General features: G+C 49.0%; 1 protein-coding gene across 2 annotated transcripts in view; it reads left to right on the forward strand.

Annotated features, from left to right (window-relative positions):
* The first annotated feature begins 8,795 nt into the window (after window positions 1–8,795).
* Window positions 8,796–16,454, forward strand: part of LOC115074348 (endoplasmic reticulum membrane sensor NFE2L1-like) — a 266,568-nt gene continuing 258,909 nt past the window's right edge. Inside the window, exon 1 of one of the 2 annotated variants that reach the window (XM_029573699.1) lies at window positions 8,796–9,193. The gene's annotated coding sequence lies outside the window, so the exon portion shown is untranslated. The remainder of the gene's footprint in view (window positions 9,194–16,454) is intronic. The other variant, XM_029573700.1, reaches the window with a different exon arrangement.

Raw genomic sequence — 16,454 nt, forward strand, 5'->3', positions numbered from 1 at the left:
CACCATCTCCGACACATGCCGCGGTGCTTTAGAGATCTTTGAGGGTACTCTGGAGTCAGAAGGTCCCTTCCTATGGGAGTGTTCTTTGTGCCTTTTAGCCTCACTCAAGCCCGATGAGGTAGGCCCCAATCGACGCTGCTCTCCGTTTCCTTTCAGCCTGATGTGTTGCCGGTCCCTGCGACGAATGCAACTCGGAAGGGGGGCATAGGAGCTTCTCGCCAACCTCAATCTCCCAATTTTGTCAGCCCTTTGGCGCTGAGCCCTAGGCGACATCCTTCCGCAATGTTTGCAAGATTCCTGTATGTGGTCTGGGCCCAGACACACATAACAGGCTTCATGCCCATCTCTAAGCGACATAATTTTGCCGCAGGTGCACAGCTTGAACGCCGATGGCCTGGGCTTCTTATGTCCTTCACTCCTCTCCATTTTAATCTGTTTTTAAAACATTTTTACTTATTGTAGTCGTTCGCTGAGAATACAAAGCTCCGTGCGCGGAAAAAACAGACTGAGGAGAATCTGCTTTTCCAGCGCGGGAACTCACGCGCAGCCGCACAGAGCTAAGCTCTGTCTAAGAGCTTTAAGAAGCTCCCCCTCCCAGGCCTGAACGGACAGCCCAAGACAGCATGACTGATTCAGCCCTGCTATTGATGGGAAATCACAGATGGTTTAGGGGGGTATAGGATAAATATTGGGAAAAGATGGCCCCTTGTGGGGTTGGGAAGATTAGGGGAATTATAGCTGGGACATGTTACAGTTGAAGGAGTGGATGGGTCTTCTGTATGCTGTGGGGGGGGGGGGGGGGGGCGGAATAGAGGTTTATAGGGAGTTATGTTGGGAAATACAGTAGAAGTAGTGTGAGCTAAAGCTTTGTGGGGTTGAAATAGCTGGGAGGCAGAAGGAGAATATTGGGAGAGAGAGTTGTGAGGTTGGATAATTATGGGATAATTTAGAGAGCTATATTAGGGAAAGGGGTGGTACTTCTAGGAGGCCGGACAGATTGAGCAGACGGAATAAGAGTTAAAGGGTAAAGAGAGAGGGTTGGCGACCCCCATGTGAATAGGATAACTGGGGGGATTGGAAGGATAGGGGAAGATTTATAACTGAGGATATAGGAAAATTAGTTCTTACCTGTTAATTTTCGTTCCTGTAGTACCACGGATCAGTCCAGACAGTGGGTTGAGCCTCCTTTCCAGCAGGTGGAGACAGACTAAAACTTGCAGGATGCCCTATATCAGGACAGAGCCTATCATCTCACCCTTCAGTATAACGTATGTCAAAGCAGAAAAAATAAAACCAAGAATAGGATCAAGCAAGTAACCAAAAGCTCAACGGAGCAACCATAGATTAATGTAGAAGCATAGTATACCTATACACGCTTGCATAAACTTGGTATAAAATAACCACCAAGGCTTCCGGTGTAAATGCTCAGTAATCTTGCACCAAGGAAAATATGAAATCTGCAGACCTGCAAGAAAACAAGCTTCGAGAGGACAGAAGACAGACAGGGAAGGGCGTCTGGACTGATCCGTGGTACTACAGGAACGAAAATTAACAGGTAAGAACTAATTTTCCTTTCCTGTACGTACCCGGATCAGTCCAGACAGTGGGATGTACCAAAGCTTCCCTAAACTGGGTGGGACCGAGACAGTCCCGCTCGAAGCACTTGCCGCCCAAAGGAACCAAACACCGGAGCATGTACATCCAGACGGTAGTGCCGAGCAAAAGTATGCAGAGACGTCCAAGTGGCAGCCCTGCAAATCTCCTGCAGAGAGACAGACTGACTCTCCACCCAAGAAGTAGCCTGAGAACGCAGAGAATGGGCTTTCAGACCCTCAGGAAGTGGACGACCCTGACAAAGATATGCAGAGGAAATGGCTTCCTTCAACCACCGCACAATCGTGGTCTTAGAAGCCTATTTACCCCGGTTGGGACCACTCCAAAGGCCACTCCAAAGGACGAAGAGATGATCCGAAACGCGAAAGTCATTGGTGACTTGAAGATAGCGAAGCAAGACTCGCTTGACATCCAGTCGACGGAGGTCGCCCCCAGCCGTACCCGTAATCTCCTCCGGAGAGAACGCGGGGAGTTCCACCGACTGGTTGACGTAAAAAGCGGAGACAACCTTAGGCAAGAAGGAAGGAACCGTCCTGAGAGAGACCCCGGAATCAGAAAAAAACACAAGAAGGGCTCCCGACAGGGACAGCGCCTGAAGCTCGGAAATACAATGAGCAGAGGAGAGAGAGACTAGAAAGACAGTCTTAAGAGTAAGATCCCTGAGCGTAGCGTGGCGAAGAGGCTCAAAGGGAGCCGCACAGAGAGCACGAAGGACGAGGTTGAGACTCCAAGATGGACACGTGGCCTGAGAGGGAGGGCGGAGGTGTCTAACGCCCCTCAGGAAACTAATGACCTCCGGGTGAGCAGCCAAGGCATGACCATCCACCCGACCCAAGAGAAAGCCAAGCGCAGAGACTTGAACACGTAAGGAACTGAAAGAGAGACCCTTCTGAAGGAAAGAAAAAACCAAAGGAATCGAGGCGGAGCGCGCCGGGACACCCGCCTCCGTACATGCGGACTCAAAGACCTTCCAGATGCGCACATAGGCCAGAGAAGTCGACTGCTTCCGGGCTTGCAGCAGGGTGGAGATGACCTCCTCCCTATAACCTTTGCGCCTCAGGCAACGCCGTTCAAAAGCCAGGCCGCTAGACAGAAGCGATCGGCCTGGTCGAAAAATACAGGCCCCTGCCGGAGGAGACGAGGGAGAAGACTGAGGCGCAGGGGCCCGTCCACCGCTAAATTGATGAGATCCGCGAACCACGGCCTTCGCGGCCACTCTGAAGCGACGAGAATCACCGGACCCCGGTGGAGTTAGATTCTCCTGAGAACTTTCCCTACCAGAGGCCACGGGGGGGAACACGTACAGAAGCACGTCTGCCGGCCAAGGGAGAGCCAGAGCGTCCATGCCCTCTGCGCCGTATTCCCTCCAGCGGCTGAAGAACCGATTGGCTTTGGCATTGCGCAGTCGCCATGAGGTCGAGATGAGGAGGACCGCACCTGTCCACTATCAGAGCCATGGCCGCGTCCGAGAGTTCCCATTCTCTCGGATCGAGCGACTGCCGGCTGAGGAAGTCGGCTCGAACATTGTCTTTTCCGGCGATGTGAGAGGCCGCAAGGCACTGTAGGTGATGCTCCGCACAAGCGAGTAGGCGGCTGGCTTCTAAGGCTACCAGGGGACTGCGAGTGCCCCCTTGGCGATTGATGTAGGCGACTGTGGTGGAGTTGTCGGACAGGACTCGTACCGCCTTGTCGCGGATCAGAGGAAGGAACTCCTGAAGGGCCAGGCGGACCGCCAAAGTTTCCAGTTGATTGATGTGCCAGCGCGACTGAGTCTGGGACCATGTCCCCTGGGTGGACTGAGATAGGCAGACCGCACCCCAGCCCAACAAGCTGACATCCGTGGTTACTATCGTCCACTGTGGAGCTTGAAGAGGCATCCCTTGTAGGAGATGAGGAAGGGACAGCCACCACTAATTCTTCGGCAGTAGACTCCACGAAGGGAAGGACTACGTGGAACTGCTCCGACACTGGTTGCCAACGAGACAGCAAAGCTTTCTGTCATGGACGCATATGAGCAAAAGCCCAGGGGACCAGATCGATGGTAGAAGCCATGGAGCCCAGGACTTGGAGATAATCCCGGGCCATCGGTGAAGATAGCGCAATCAAATTCTGAACCTGACCGATCAGTTTGAGGGCTCGCGCCCGAGGTAAGAAAACCTTGCCTACTGGGGTGTCAAATTGTGCTCCCAGAAATTCCAACTCCTGGGAGGGCTGAAGCTTGCTCTTGGAAAAGTTCACTATCCACCCGAGAGAGGCAAGGAGCTCCAGGACTCGATCCACCACCCGCCGGCAAGAGGTCTCCGACTTGGCCCTAATGAGCCAATCGTCCAGATAGGGATAGACGAGAATCCCTTCCCGGCACAAGGCCGCAGCCACTACTACCATTACCTTCGTGAAGGTGCGAGGAGCGGTCGCGAGGCCAAAGGGGAGAGCTCGAAACTGGAAGTCCTGGTTGAGATGTGGAATCGGAGAAACTTCTGGTAGTCGTGGTGGATGGGGATATGAAAATATGCTTCTGCGAGATCGAGGGAAGCAAGGAACTCTCCTGGACGGACCGCCGCAATGACCACCCGCAGGGTTTCCATGCGAAAGTGGGGGATCTTGAGGGCCTGATTGACCCTCTTGAGGTCCAGGATTGGGCGAAAGGACCCGTCCTTTTTGGGCACGGTGAAGTAAATAGAATACTGGCCGGCGCCAATTTCCCTTTCTGGGATTGGGACCACCGCCCCCAGATCCAGAAGCTTGGAGAGAGTCTGGACCACCACGTCCCTCTTGGCCCGGCCGCAAGATGAGAACAGAAAGAGATCTGGAAGTTCCCTGACTAGGTCGAAAGCGTACCCGTCTCTGATAATGTGAGGACCCACTGATCCAAAGTGATTTTGACCCATTCCTCGAAAAACAGGGAGAGGCGTCCGCCGAGGTAAGGGACCGAGGGATGGGCCGGCTGAACTTCATTGTGTGGCAGGTTTAGCGGTGGTACACACGGGCTGGCCCTCGCGAAAGGGCCGCCTGCCACGAAAGGACTGCGACCAGGACTGCGCACGAGACGACCCCCTAGGAGTACCGCCCTGCCCACGAGAAGCGAAGCAACGCTGACCCCTGAAGCGAAAGCGAGAGGCCGCGAAGGACAGAGAAGCCTTAGGGCGGTCCTCTGGAAGTTTATGGACCTTGTTGTCAGCCAAGGAGTCCATAAGCTTGTCTAGGTCCTCGCCGAAGAGCATCTTACCTTTGAAGGGAAGCGTGCCCAGCCGGGTCTTTGAGGACTGATCAGCCGACCAGTGGCAAAGCCAAAGGAGCCTCCGGGCAGCCACTGCTGAAACCATCGCCTTCGCCTAGACATGGACCAAATCGTAGAGGGCATCCGACATGTAAGCGATTACCGCCTCCAGACGTTCGGCCTGTTCTGCCTCACCTGGCGGAAGCTCCTGGGCGCAGGATAACTGTTGGACCCATTGGAGACCTGCCCGCATCATGAGGCTGCTACAGCAAGACACCCGAACCCTGAGGGCCAGGACGTCGAAGATGCGCTTCAGGTGAGCCTCCAGCTTACGATCTTGCGAATCCTTTAGGGCCGTGGAACCTTCCACCAGGATCGTGGTGTGCTTGGCCACTGCAGAAACATAAGAATCCACTGATGGATATCGCAACAGCTCCAAGCCCTCTTCCGGGAGGGGATAGAGCTTATCCATCGCACGCCCCACCCGGAGCGAACCCTCAGGAGCCTCCCATTCCTGAATGATAAGGAGCTTAAGCATGGGGTGGAAGGGAAAGGCCAAGGCCGGAGCCCTCCCAAAACCGGGTTCATATCCTTAGGAAGTGAGGCCATGAGATTATCCACAGAGGGACTTTCCAGACCCAGCTCCTCCAAAACAAAAGGGAGGAGGGGCTCTAGCTCCTCCTTATGAAAAAGACGAAGGGCTCTGGGGTCATCCCCCTCTAGGGGGGGGGTATCTGCCGAATCCGAGGAAGCAGCGGGGTCTGAGGACCCAGGAGACACCGGGGGAGGGGAGGGGGGCACCCCCGGGACCACCCGCACCGGTCCCTGAGGCTCCGCAGCCGGTCCAGAGGTCAACGGTGCTGAGCGAGGGATTTTTGACGGGGGTGGGGGGGCTTTCATCCATCTCATGCAGGCTAGCTAAATAAGATTTGTGCATGAGGAGGACGAAATCCGCGGAAAAAGGGACCCTGGATTTACCGGGGGGGGGGGAAGAGGGCAAGGGAAGGTCAGGACCCCCCTCCTGGGAACCCGCGGTGGCCAAATCGGGGGTTAAATAAAAAAAATCCGGCCCCCCAGCCCCAGGGAGCACTGAAATCGGCCTCGACGAAAAATCCAAGATGGCGGCCGTTCCCGGGCTCTGCCGACCCGGGAAAGGCCTAGCCATGCCGGGAGGAGTGGAGCCCCGGGCTAAATTTGCTTGTCCTGCCGAGGAGGGACCTTCCCCACCGGGCAGACAAGCAGTGCAGAGGCCCTGCTGCGAAAAACGCGAGGAGGACAGCCCACAAGAAACACAGGCTGTCAGCCGGGACATAGCAACCTCGGCTGAGGAAAAAAAAAGCTGAAAAGACAAAGTTTGATTGACAGCCTGCACAGCAGGAGAGAGCAGGCTGCCTTCTGCTTTTCTGACTGCCGGTTCTAATCCTATACTAACCAGAAAAAGTTAAAAAAGCTGGTCAACTGCTGCAAATAAGTTAGAGGTAGGTGAGTACCTGCAACTTATTGAAAGTTAAAACTTTGAAACTCCTTTTTTTTTTTTTTTTAACTGAGCGCAGCAGCGGGTTCAAAACCCTCTCGGCAGCCAGAGGGGGAACGAGGCCCAGAGAGCGTCGGCGCCCACACCTGGAAGCGTACACGGACTCAGGACTAAGCAGGGAACCCCCTCATGCAAAAGGGGACAAGCCCCCCATAGCCGGGCAAGAGCTGGGAGACTGATGTCTCCCACACAAAAAGGCACTAAAGGCGGCAAAAATTCCTTCAGAGATTCACTTTCTATAATTTTTTAAAAACAAGAACCAAAAGAAGTACTTGCTTGAACCTAAAGAGAATAAAGAGGCTGACTAGCCTACAGCAGAGAACCGAAGGGGAGATGCTGCACCTGCTGGGAGACAGACGAATACTGAAGGGTGAGAGGATAGGCTCTGTCCTGATATAGGGCATCCTCCAAGTTTTAGTCTGTCTCCACCTGCTGGAAAGGAGGCTTAACCCACTGTCTGGACTGATCCGGGTACGTTCAGGAAAGAGGATTTGGAGTTTATGGTTGGAATAACATGGGGGATGGGAAGGATAACTAGGGTACCAATAAGACTCACTTATATTTGTATACTGTGGAGACAGCCAACTTTAAATCTTAGAAAAAATCTCTGTACAACCACATGCGAGATAACATCACATTTAAACTCCCCAAATGAGCAGTGATATAGCCTGATACCAGACCTCATACCATGGCATAGTAAGTAATGCTAATTTAGCATATATTGAATCTGCCAGTATGTATAATCATAGGTCTTTAACATTTAACATTTTCTTTTCATTTTTCTTGCTTCCGTGCAAACAACTTGTGAAAATTTGTGAAAAAATAAAAATTGCTTTAAAGAACGTGACTTGTTCCATTCATTTGATCAAGTTTTTCCATACTAGCCTCTGAAGAAAAATATGGCGTTTCTTCACTACCATTACTAAAGCTAAGTGCTGATTAAATAAGATATAAACGATCAAAAACTTGATCAAATGAATGGAACAAGTCACGTTCTTTAAAGCAATTTTTATTTTTTCACAAATTTTCACAAGTTGTTTGCACGGAAGCAAGAAAAATGAAAAGAAAATGTTAAATGTTAAAGACCTATGATTATACATACTGGCAGATTCAATATATGCTAAATTAGCATTACTTACTATGCCATGGTATGAGGTCTGGTATCAGGCTATATCACTGCCCATTTGGGGAGTTTAAATGTAATGTTATCTCGCATGTGGTTGTACAGAGATTTTTTCTAAGGATAACTAGGGAACATGGGGAATAATAGTTCAGGGGATAATTGGGGGGGGGGGGATCAGGGAATTTGGGTACAACTGGGAAGATGGGAAGAATTTAGATAGTTGGATTAATTGAGGGATGGGAGGAAGGAGGTTTGGGTAGTGGATAACTAGGAAATGTAGTGACTTTGGGCATTATGGGGAAGATAACTGAGAGGATGGGGAGAATTAGAATTATTCCTGGAGCATAAATGGAGGGATGGGGAATTAGGGGGGATAACTGGGAGGATGAGGGGCCACCTGCGAATAAATTGGGGGGATGGGGACTTGGTAATGTGAATCAGTGACTTGGAAAGTTATAGTTCAGGGGATAACTGGAGAATGGGGAGGATTTGGAGAATTATAGTTGGGAAGATAGAGAGTTATATCTAGGGGAGATTAGTTGCGGTATGGAAGGATGGGGGATAGTGGATGAGGATTAGGTCCAGTTACGTATAACTATATTGTATGTAGGCCCCAGAGCCTTTCTGAATTACATTGTGGATATGCACAATACTGACAGGGGGAATTATAGTGGGGGAGATTTGGAGTGTTATAGCTGAGGGGAGAGTACTTGGGGAGTAACTGGAAGATAGGAATGATTAGGATATTTATAGTTGGAATAAATGGGAGATGGGAGGATTCAGGGATGGGGAAGATTTAGGGAATTACAGTTTGGGTGATGGAAAGGATTTAGAGAGTTGGAGTGGGGTGATGGGGAGGATTCAGGGAGTTTTACTTGGGGGGATGGGGAGGTTTCAGGGAGTTTTGATTGGGGGGATGGGGAGGATTCAGCGAGCTATAGTTGAAGAGGATGGATCTTATAGCTGGGCTGTCTCCCAGATAGCACGCTTTCTTCTCATGCGTTCCCAGGCTCTCGCGGCGAGAGATTACATGCAAAGCACCGCGTAAAGCGTGCAGGATGGAGCTACCCCGGACCTCACCTATCACAGCTTTGCAATATCCAAGCGGAGCTGGGTTCGAGTTCCGGTCCGAGAATCGCGCGCTCCCGCCTCAGCTGAACAAAAGAGCCCAACAAGCAGCTTCTCCAACCGCCGCTGAGATGCAGGAAGTGCGCAGGCGCCGAGGCTCCCCAGGAAACACAGGACTACATCTCCCGACAAGTTCAAGAGCACTTGTCAGATTGGGCTACTTCCTCCTCCCCCCCGAGCAGGCAAACATTTGTGTGTGGGTTGAGCTAGTTCTGGACTGGGCAGCTGAGTGTTGGTAGCCTTCTACTTTCCTGGCTCCTTTTCTTTGCCTCAGGCAGCCCAGCTAGCAGTCGCAGGGTGATGATTTCATCGGCAGCAGCCAATAAGAGGTGACAGGAAGAGCAGACGCAGAAGGCTGCGGGACGCGGAATGTACAAGCGGTAAGACAGAGGGGCAGCTCTTCCAGTACACTGAGTCTTTGCTTTTACTTCCTTTGTGCTGTTCTCATCTTTTCAGAAAGCAGACCTTTCTGCTTTCGTGCCTAAACCCTCTAAGTTCTCCCTTCATCTGGACTCTGAATCCGAAGCTTCTGACCTCCTCCACTTTGTGCTGCTTCCTGGGAACGGGAAATAGAGAGGTAAGGAGTCAGGTTAAGGGAAGAAGCTTTTTTTTTTTTTTTGCCTGATTAAGGATTAGCTTTCTTGGGGAAGGAAGAAAGAATAGCTCTGTAAGATAGCTGGAGGATAAGAGTGGGGAAGAAAGGATCCTGAACATTAATGAAAAGAGTACAAAGATAGAAAAGATCGAGTATGGGGACGCTGGTACAGTGTCAAAATAAGAAAAAGAAGATACCTCTTTGCCCTGTCAGACCAGTCCATATCCCCCTACCAGCAGATGGAGCAGAGTGCAAGTTTTCTTGTCCTGCCATCCCTCCCTATATAGTCTGGAACAGCAGAGAAAGGAGTTCATAGTTCTCTGTCTTAGTAGATGGTAGCTGGTCCAATAGGAAGAAGCTCAGAGGGACAGCCAGAGCTGGGCCAGGAGTCCCTTCTCAGGACAACAATCCTCATAGGGCTGATCAGGCTCGTGCTTTCCCAGGGGAATCGGGCTTGTGCTCCTGTATTTCCCACTTCAGAAAAAAAGTGAATCTTTGACTAAAAAAAAAAAAAATGCAGCTGAGCAGCAGAAAGCCTCAAGGGCAAAACGGAGGCAAGGCCCAAGCCATAGACCCGGCCCAAACTTCTCCCACCCGAATATTCACTGGAGTAGAGGTATGGAGAGAGCTAGAAGGTGCACTGGATGGTCTCGAGGCAGCAGTCGCAATGGAAGAGGGAAGCAGCGCCGGCCCCTCGGAGCAGCACAGTCAGCCCGGGTCAACACTTCATGCCATGTTTGAGAAGAGAAACGATTGCAGAGAAGAGACTGCTGTTCTTCATTGGCGTCTGATTCCGGGGCAGGCCCCGAGAGAGAGAGAGACTGTAGCCAGAATACCCGTGGGAGGGAGAAGAAAAATTGTCCACAGAATCCATGCTGGCAATTATAAAAACCTATTGTCAAACGAAAGGCAGGCCAGTGCAGGTGGAGTGCACCAATAGGGATTGCCCCAGGGAAGCAATTTTTTCATGGTGGTGGATGCCTGGAATGCCCTTCCGGAGGAGTGGTGAAGACGAAAACAAAGAATTCAGAGGGGCATGGGATAAACACTGGGGATCCCTAAAGGCTAGAGGACGGAAATGAAGAAAAAGGTGCATGGGAATAACTTGCTTAGTGTGGCAATTTCTATCCTTAACAGAAGGCATGAGGATTACTACTTTTAAGCAATAAGCGGGGATGTGACATTTCAGCTCAAATGTTTTTTTGCTTTGTTATATTGGTTTTATTTTTATTTTAGTAAAAATGTTGCTAGCAGTAATTTTTTATAGGTTTGACAGTTGCTTGGCTTTGACTGCAGTTACTACCATAAGAAGCTTGCTGGGCACACTGGACCTTTTCTGCTGTCATTACTATGTTTTGTTTATTTATTTATTTATTTAGAGGTTTTCTATACTATGACCTGGTGGAGAAAAGGCACAGGACACTGACAGTGAAAGGGGCAGTTATCCTCCGGGAAAGGAAGAATAGGGAAAATGCTAACGATATTTGCTGAAAGTAAAGTTCTTAAAATAGGAAAAAGTGAAAACCACATGTTAACATATGGCCATTACGTTTTGGTCATTGAAGAATTACTGGAAAATTGTTATTCGCTTTGGCCAAATATATTCCATGGACTATTGAAAATTCCAACAACAAACAAAAAAAATCTGATACCAGGTGCCATTAATTATTTTGGATGAGAGGAGGAAAAAGTTGATAGATGAACATTTTTTTGTTATTGAGTCAGGGCTAGTATCCAGTCATGTCATGTTATTTCAAAACCATTGAACACCGAAACCCATGTCCAAGACAGGCTGTGGCTGCTAAATTGGTTACAAAATTGGAATGAAGAGGATTTCCTTAATTTAGTGCCTTCTGATGAATTTTTCATTTGGTCAGTTTGAAAACCAAGTTTTTTGAATGATTGATTGGTAAAAAAAATATTTGAATAAAATTAGTGCCGAGGAACATTATCACCAAATTGTCAGAAACTCTGGTTGCATAGGTCTTTGTCATGTTCACAGTAAAGAAAATGTGGGCAATCAAAAAACATGGGGAATATTTGGATGGTACCTATTTTCGGAATACGATTTAAGCTGAAAATGTTATCTGATTTTTGAGTGGAAAACATTTTGGTAGTAGGCAAAGCTATTTTTGTCTATGATAAGGCAACCTTGCATGCAAACCAATGCCACGCAACAGCTGCTTAAAAAAATGGCCTTGATTTTTGGGGTAATGACATTTGGCCAGGGAACTCTCCAGACTTGAAGGCTGCAGAAAACACAGATGCCATTATTAAGGATGAGGTGGAGAGTTTAATGTTGAAGGAAGATGGTCACCAAAACTTTGTGTCTCTGAATTTGGAATTAGTCTTATTAAATTTGGAAAATGCCAATTTATTTCAAAATTTTTGTTTATACCCCGCTCATTTTAAAGTCATTTTGCAAGCTAATGATAAGCATGCTTCCTATTAATTGTGTGTAATTCTGTTTTGAATGCTGATTAAAATGGTATATTGCATGTTTCTATCAGATTTCTTGTTGCTGCTTCAATGGGGGAGGCAAAGGTTATGCCACATCTGGTATTCTTAATGATATTTTAATTGTATGTCTTTTGGAATGTTTTAACTGTAAACCGCTACAGTCTTCGGAGTATGTGGTATATAAGCAATCTATATAAATAAAAATGTTAAATAGTTTGTACCAAATCGCTAATCTCAGCAACCACTTAACCGATTGCGTTCAAATTTGGACACAAGTTTCACCTCACATACGGCAAGGATCTTCTACACTTACATTACATACATATATGTCACACCGGGGGCTGGTAAAAAAGTTTTAAAATTTGGTTCCACAAAACAGCGCCATCTGGTGGACATAAGCGGAAGCTTACACCTTGCACAAACGCTCACACCCCACACACACGTGACCAATGTTTGCGATTCACACACCCTCCGAGCAGACACAAATCCACCCTTCTCACACCCCCCCCCCCCCGCACACATGCCAATTGTACTTATTGCACACAAAAACCCACTAAATACCAGCATGCTACACCGGGAGGCCACTCACTTGCCACATGTTTTCAATTCCCACACCCTACGAACTCACACACAAACACCCTCCTCGCACCCCTCACGCGCATGACTTTTCTACTTACTGCCCTCAACCTCCGAACGCACGGAAAACTGCAGAATAGTTCGGGCTGCTCCAGCGGAGGGGCAACACCGCTCCGGGACACATCGCATACACTACGGCTGTCAGCAATCAAAATGGCGCCGACAGCTCTTTCCCTTACTAGGACACTCGAACGCCAATAGCGGCAGTAGCCCATGTGACATAGTAAGGGCAAGGGCTCGTCGATGCCATTTTCTGAACTGGCAACTGGCGCACCTTCGCCCTTACTATCTGAGCGAGATGACCGCTCCCATTGGTCCACCTCGAGGGCCTGGCACCAATACTTCCATGCCGGAACGAAGGCCTGCTCCACCGACCACCATTTTTGAAAGGTATCATCGGGCCTGCAGGGGGGGGTGTGGGGATGTTCTTGCGTCCATGTTCGGAGGGAGGGGGGGGGCCAGGGGGCAGTTCCGAGATTCTGCAACTCTTGTGGGTTAGTCTATTTCGCCGGCCAGGTGGGGTGGAAGGGAGGGTGGGGGAGGCTTATATAAACAACGTTTCTCTGGGGATTACTTTGGGGTGCAAAGGGGGAGGGCACACACAAACACATACACAAAATGTGCACCATCTCCGAAAGGTTACAAAACAGCCTTCACCAGTTGGGGAGTCACTGAGGGGAGAATGAGGAGGGAGGTAACTGTCAGGCGAGGAAGAATGAGGGGAGAGGTGAGTGTGAGGGGATAGAGTTGGAGTGGGGATGGGAGGGAAGGGGGGGGGGGGGAATGACCAAGAGGGAAGAGGATGAGTGACTGAGCTAAATGAGCAAGGGGAAGGGGCAGGGAGGGCAAAGAATCTGACTCAGCCACTGCAACGTGTGGCAGGGGTCCACTAGTTTTAAATAAAAATAAAATCCTATGGAGGCTCTGTTCACTTGCCCCTTGTAGCAAGAGATGGCTGATACTTGAATTCTCAGTGAATTTACTGCCAGGCCCTTATCCAGCTCCTCTTGCAGGAATTACAGAATCCAAGCTATCTCTGCTTTTTGGGGTGAAATCCTTCTTAGATAACTCCAGTTCCCAAAGATCCTCCAGATTCTGGTGTACATTAGTGAGGTGGACCACCTAGCTCTTAATGGGGTTGCAATTATTTGAGAGAAGAATATCCCTTCTTGAATCTGTTCCTTTGAAAAGCCAGGATGTAAGTGAGCTGCACTGGGTCCTCCATGATGACTGGCCCTTGTTTCAGGAGGCCTACTATTTTCTTGAATCTGTCAGTTAACCTAAGTCCATGTATTGTGGCCTTCTTGGCCAGTCTGGTGCAATCATAATTAGCTGTCCTGGATGGTCCGCTATCTTCCTTACTGCTTTTCCAACCATTAGCCAGGGCAGAAAAAATGTAGAGCAACATGTCTGTGGGCCACGTTTGGAATACAGCATCTATTCCTCAGGTCCCCTATTCTTTCCTTCAACGAAACATCGATTTGCTTTGGTAATCTTCTGTGTGGCTATTAGATTCCACTGAGGACTTTTCCATGTATCCACTATCTGTTTAAAGGCTTCCTCTGCCAACTCCTACTCTCCTGGTTATACCTCTGGCAGCTTAGGAAGTTGGCTTGTATGTTGTCCATTCCTGCAATATATGCAGCCAAAATATCTTGTAGATGTTTCTTCACCCAACTCATTCATTATCATGGCTGCCTCCCTCGCCGCCTTTGAGCTTCTTGTCCTGCTTGCCTGTTCGCATATGCCATTGCTGTGGTTTTGAAAGAACTTTGACTGCTTTCCCTTCTAGTCTCAGTATTGCTCTGGTCTCCAGGTGATTCATTGAATATGATGACCCTTCCAGTTCCAACCAAATCCCTTGTCACTGTCCCTGGCAGTGCACCCCCATCCTACTCTGCTCGCATCCACCGTCAGTGTTATGCATTGCGGGGCTCCAGTGTGGCTCCCTTGGCCAAGTTGGCTTCAGATACCTACCTCTCCAGGTTTATCCTAGCTTGCTCTGTTACAGAATCCTCTTTTCGAAATCCTGGCTATGTGGGGCTACCTGGATAACAAGGCCCTTTGCAATATTTGTATGTGGGCCCTTGCTCCTGGCCCTGGCTCCACTGCTACTGCCATTGAACCTAAAACTGTAGGTATATCTGTACTTGGGCGGGGTTGGGGTGCTTATCAACCCCTGAATTTACTTTTTCTTCTTCAGGCTGTTCTGGTTTTTGCCAAGTTGCTGCTGCAACTTGTTTATCCTTTCTTGTGTCAGGGAGAGCATTCCTCACTGTATCAAATTGTGCTCCAAGATGCACCAGAATTTGAGAGGATGTAGTGACTCTTGTTCCTGTTCACTACTCATCCCCGTCTCTCCAGCATTACACTTTCGGTTGCTTGTCAGTCTTCCTGGAAGAAGTTGGCTTTTATTAGCCAGTTCGGTGTACCCCAATCCCCTCTTTTTGCCGGAAGGCCACCAGCCGTATAGTCACCTTTGTAAACATTCTGGGTACCATAACCAGTCCAAATGCCCAAAGCCTTGAATTGAAAAAGTTCTAGAATGAGAGCGCAAATAGCGTTGGAAATCCTTCTTCTTGATTGGAATAAAGAGGTATGCCTCCAAGTTGAGATGACAGAAACTAGCCTTTTCTTCCTGCTGTTTTACCAGCCCTAGTGACCCCATGTGAAAGTGCGGGACTCTCCAGGCCAGGTTCATTTTTTTTAGATCTAGTACCGGTCGGAAAGGTCCTTTTCTTTTTTGGAACTATAAAGTAAATTTAGTTGAAGCCTCTACTTTTTTTCTTCCTCTGGGACTGGCATACTTGCCCGTAAATAGAGAAGTCTGACAGTTGTTTTCTGTACAGCCCTCTTCTTGCTTGCCTTTCATAGCGATTCCAAAAAGGCCTCCTTTAGAAATTTAGCTCTGGCACATATCCTCCTTATATGATGTTGAACACCCACTGATCTATTCTTTTGTGGACCCACTCCTCTTAGAAACTCTGTAATCTGTCTCCTACTGGTGAGAGTGAGGAGTGGGCCTGTAAACCATTATTTCATCCCTTTTCCAGTGAGTGGCGTTCTGTCGCCCCCATCTCTTGGGCTGTACCCACCTTAGCAGCTTGGTGCTCTGGTTCCTGGCCAGCTTACACTGTCTGTATTCCCTTAGCCCTTGCCGTGCCATATCTAAGCGGGAGGACCTTCTGGCCTTATCTTCAGTCTTTGTGGCGTAGACTCTCTGAAGTCTTTAACTAGCTTCTCCAGTTCTTTCCTGAATAGCAGCCTTTCTTAGCCTGGCTTTGGAGGCCAAGTCTGCTGCTCAACAGGCACTTGGCCATAACTTCTGTCACATCCTACTTTACAGATACTCACTCTGAGGAGGTCAGATGAGGTGCCTGCAATTAATGCTGCCCCTGATACCAACTGCAATGCCTCTGCAGAGCTTGCTTCTGATCCTTATCCTTCCATTCATAAAGTAGTCTGCTTGCATCTACCAGCCCAGTGCCCTGGCTACATACCCCTGACAGATCTCAGCATGCAAGCCCAGGCTAGACAATTCAGACTCTCTCTCCAATTAGAGATTCCAGCTTCCTATCTTGGGGGTCCTTCAGAGATGTTCCCCCTTCTACTGAGTTCATAGTCTTATGTGCTACTGCAGAGACCTCGGCATCCACCTTGCTGCATTTGCCCAACTTGTCTCCCTGTTTCTGCTCTACCACATATAGCTTTTCTATCGTTCTCCTTCTCAGCCTTGACGCTGATGCCTTACACTCTGCACCAATCATGTCCTGTATTTCCAAGTGGATTGGCTGGCTTTTTGGAGTCACCTTGGGCTTAGATTCTTTCAGCTGTCCTGACAGCCTCACTACCTGGGAGACTTTGGTTATCAGAGTCTGTAGTTGCAGAGACCTGAACAGATGGGCTCTCAGGTCCCTTTCTTCCTGTAATTCCTATTGGGAAGAGTGTGTGTGTATAAAAAGATAAGAAATTGACATACTGGGTCAGACCAAGGGTCCATCAAGCCCAGCATCCTGTTTCCAACAGTGGCCAATCCAGGCCATAAGAACCTGGTAAGTACCCAAAAACTAAGTCTCTTCCATGCTAAAATTGCTAGTAATAGCAGTGGCTATTCTCAAAGCCAACTCAATTAATAGCAGGTAATGGA

Source organism: Rhinatrema bivittatum, chromosome 12 (assembly GCF_901001135.1).
Source record: "Rhinatrema bivittatum chromosome 12, aRhiBiv1.1, whole genome shotgun sequence".
Taxonomy (NCBI): Eukaryota; Metazoa; Chordata; class Amphibia; order Gymnophiona; family Rhinatrematidae; genus Rhinatrema; species Rhinatrema bivittatum.